Source organism: Etheostoma spectabile, unplaced genomic scaffold (genome assembly GCF_008692095.1).
Source record: "Etheostoma spectabile isolate EspeVRDwgs_2016 unplaced genomic scaffold, UIUC_Espe_1.0 scaffold00018772, whole genome shotgun sequence".
Classification (NCBI taxonomy): domain Eukaryota; kingdom Metazoa; phylum Chordata; class Actinopteri; order Perciformes; family Percidae; genus Etheostoma; species Etheostoma spectabile.
This window is the reverse complement of record NW_022604452.1, coordinates 1-4,152: the sequence shown is the minus strand read 5'-3', so window position 1 is coordinate 4,152 and position 4,152 is coordinate 1. Positions and strand designations below refer to the sequence as shown.

Sequence of the window (4,152 nt, the reverse complement as noted above, 5' to 3'; positions counted from 1 at the left end):
CATGGATGAGTGTGAGGTATGGTGTCAGCGATTTATGCTGGACAGTGTAAAACTAACAAAGATGAGCGGGAGAGGTGCTGGACTGAGAGACCTCTAGGGCAATCACAGATGCACAACCAATAATAAAACACTACTGAGTGAATGCGTTCATAAAATGAAGAACATTGTTCAGAAAGCTTTATGAAGCTTCATTTGACCATAACTATTAACCACCTGGACCTGGTAAAAGATATGAGGTTCTCATGAATAGGTAGCCAGTGATTTACCTACTCAAGATGGTGGTCGGCATGCCAATGAGGCTCGAAAATTTGCAGATGGGGATTCAGAGGAGATGTAACAGTTTAAAGTGTAAAGTAACTTAATTTTCTAAATTGTCGCCTGCAGGGCCAATGAGAGCTCTTCTCTAATATTACCGGGTACGCAATAGCTATTCAACTTTAGAAGGTATTGTTGATCTCAGAAACAACGATAGACAGCACCATCTATCACAATGCCCATGTATGTGTTTCTTCAAAGTTTGCAAAAACATTCATCTGAACTCGCAAATCAATTGATGAGATTTTGGAGGTCAAAGGTTCAATGTCAAGGTGACTGTGTCCTCATGTCTGTCCATCCAATTCTTGTGAATGCAATATCCCTGAACGCCTAGAGGGAAGCACTTTAAATTTGGCATACAAACCACTAGGAGTCGCAGATGAACTGATTTCGATTTTGGAGGTCAAAGGTCAAGGTTACTGTTTCATTACGTCTCCTGAACTGTATATGTATTTCCTGAACTGGTGGTGATGGGGATGCTTTGGCGATGAAAGCCCCAGTGGCCAAATGGATAAGGCACTGGCGTCCTAAGCCAGGGATTGTGGGTTCAAGTCCCATCTGGGGTGAATTTCAGCAGAATGGCACAATGGAAGTGTCATGAGGCCTCTGACCCAGAGGTTGATGGATTGAAACCATCCTCGTTGTAATTCTGATATCCATGGTGAGATGATGTAACTGCTGGAAAAGTTGTTGACAGCCCATGAAAAGTGGCAAGTCATGTTCTGGCAGATTAAAAAAATGACATCCAGGATCCTGTAGTAATGCTGACTTTCCAGTGATGTGGTTGGGCTGTTTACAGGTTTTCATCATATCCATCGGTTGCATGGATGGGACATCAATACCCCGGTTCTATCACCTGATCGCTGTCTTGTCTTTGTCGTTCGACGACTATTTGGGCTCACACCTTAACACACCTAAAACACACCTAAAATCATGCTGCACCTCAAAGGACTCTCAAGCACTCCCAGGAGTGCTTTTGCAGAAGAGCGCCTTGTCTTTTAGCTTGGGAAAAGGCTTTAGCTTATGACAAGGTAAACAGATTGCACATTGTGCTACTCATTAGTGTGTCCACTTCAGTTATGTATTGAAGCACATCCTTAGAGCTAATGGCCCTCATTTATTAACCTAACGTACGACAGGCTTCACGTGAGATTCATGAAACGTTCTTATCACACCAATCAGAGCGTAAGAATGATCGTACATTGATAAATGCAGCGGCTAGAAACGATTGTAATTTAAATATCACGCCCCAATATATTCTCAGTTTTGAGCCTCGACTCTATTATTTATGACATGGCCAGACATAATCCGGCTAAGAAGCGGCACTTTTCAGAGGTGGGGATTTAAAGCCTGACATCCCAGGTGCTCTGGTGCAGCCAGATACCACCAGGCCCAGGGGAATATGCCACCTAGGAAAAAGGCAATCCTACCCGATGAGAAGAATAAACATTGTGAAAATAACGAAAATATGAATACATTAAACATATACGGGCATTGAACATATTGCTGCAGTCTCAGTCTTTGGATGGTATAGGTAGCGCCCCGTCAGACATGTCATGATATAGCAGGTTCTCATGACTGAGAACCTACTATATCATGACATGTTTAATTTACTATATTATAATTTTTGAGACAGGTCCTACTGAAGACCTGTTGGATCAGTCAGGATGGCCGAGCGGTCCAAGGCGCTGTGTTCAGGTCGCAGTCTCCACTGGAGGTGTGGGTTCAAATCCCACTTCTAAAACTAGTATTATCATTTGGAACTAATGTCTAAGAGTTGATATTGGGAATAAAGAACTTAGCAGTTCTTTGTATTTAAGAGGACATGAATGTGCACGAGAAAACGCGATTGCAAGTACAGCGTTTTGTGAGCATCTTATTGTCAACACATGTAAAGTTCTTAGGGGCCCGTAGTGGATGAAATGGTAAAAACATTTGGCCCTGGATGCATAGAATCCTGCCATATCGAGCGACAAAGTTTGGGTGTCCTGAAAAAAGGGTCTTGAACTCTATCCGCCGACCTCTTTTTTTTACTGTTTCTTGTTATGTCACGGCAAGAAGTATTATGCTTTTGAGCGTTTGTCCATCTCTACATCAGAATCAGAAATAAAAAAAACATCAGACATATGCAGTCTCTGTGGCGCAATAGGTCAGCGCAGTCGGCTGTTAACCGAAAGGATGGTGGTTCAAGTCCACCCAGGGACGTTGATGCTTAAATAATTAGGAGTGAGCCAACTCTGGGATTTATCCTTCTTCAGGAGACCATAGCAGCCTGAAGATAACCCAAGTGGCCTATGTCTATCAGAAGTACAGTTCTGGAAACCATGTACATATTAATCTTTCACGTCATTGGTAGCAGGTCACTTGATGTAATACAAGCAAATACATAAGGCCAGACAGAGACAAAAAGTGAGAGAAAAGAAAAAAGGACTAGCTGTCTGGAGGATAACCAGTTGAGATCGTGTGCGTCTTTGAGAACTGTAAGTCATTTAACTGATGTTGTCAGTTCATGTAAGCCTGTTGTTGTATTGGTCTGTAGTTTGGTACATTTAAAGTTAGCTTGTTTACGGTATTTACTTGTGGCTAGGTTACACCTGGCTGTTTATTCGATATAATGGCATTGTTGAACGTCCTTGCCCATTAAGATAATGTAATTAGTGTGGTTATTGTTTATTATTTACTGGCATATATGATTCCTACATTGTGTAGGGTAGCCTTTCAATGTTGTTTATTTCATTTATTACCACACGCACATTCATAGCAGAGCTGCCCCCCATGTTTATACTGATGAGTGATTGTAATAAATCAACAGAGAGAAAGTTGTCTCCATCTGTGTTTTAACAGACACACTGGGCCGAAGTTGGAAACAGAATCAGCTTTAAATCCAGTTCTAATCTAGTCCTCACTAAATTTCAAATAATTTCCGGAGTTACCATTACAAAATTTAATCTAATTAAATTGGAACATACACAAACTTCTCACAAAAACACTTGAATTCATATCTTGCTACTCGGTCAGAATTTATTAACCTGGAGTCCCAGTCTCTGTCAATATAAATAAGCTATATGTTTATATATGTTTTAGGCCTATTGGGAGACGGCCATTTAAATGTAGGCAAATGGATTAAAGAATAAAGAATAAAGAGTCTCCATGTCCACTGTAGTTTCTCAGTGGTGCCTCTAGTAACATGTGTCTGGTCCAGGGAGCTTTGTCATTCATAAGCTACTTTTACTTTTATAATTTAAGTATATGCTAAGCCTGTACAGATGGAGGAGAGATGAATGTGTCAGTAATATAGGAGATTTTGGCTGGAAGTATGGAGATCTAATATGCATTACTTAAAAGAGAAAACTAAACATATTCTAGGTCATGTAAGTATGTGTTTTCCAATAAAAAGATTGACTTGAGAAATAATTACTTGGTCTGTAAGTGATGCTCATAGGCCCGACATGGCCCTTCTATGTTCATTTTAGTATGTGTTTTCCAATAAAATTTGACTCGAGAATAATTAATTACTCTATAAATGATGCTCAGAGGCCCCACATGGCCCTCACCTTGTTCGGCTATTGAAGAGGGCAGCTCCCGCCCCCCTGGAGCAAGAACTGGATGTACTCATCAACGCTGCAGCGAGAAAACTTCTGGGTAGTAGTATCTGCATTCACACACACGCGCGCGCACACACGCGCACGCACGCACGCGCACACACGCACACACACAGATCGAGACCAGGACATGACAAAAATTAAAACTGCTCATACTTTTCTGCCAGTAAGGAATGTTGGTGTGTGCCACCACTTTGCAATCTGACATAAATGTTACCATCTGTAGTAGGATATT

The 4,152-nt window shown here is 41.3% G+C and overlaps 2 non-coding genes across 2 annotated transcripts; both read left to right on the top strand.

The window, feature by feature from the left end:
- Positions 1-808: 808 nt before the first annotated feature.
- Positions 809-881, top strand: trnar-ccu (transfer RNA arginine (anticodon CCU)). Its single transcript has one exon. It is a non-coding gene; the product is annotated as a tRNA-Arg (tRNA).
- Positions 882-2,446: 1,565 nt separating this feature from the next.
- trnan-guu (transfer RNA asparagine (anticodon GUU)) lies at positions 2,447-2,520 on the top strand. The gene has a single exon. It is a non-coding gene; the product is annotated as a tRNA-Asn (tRNA).
- The last annotated feature ends 1,632 nt before the right edge of the window (positions 2,521-4,152 follow it).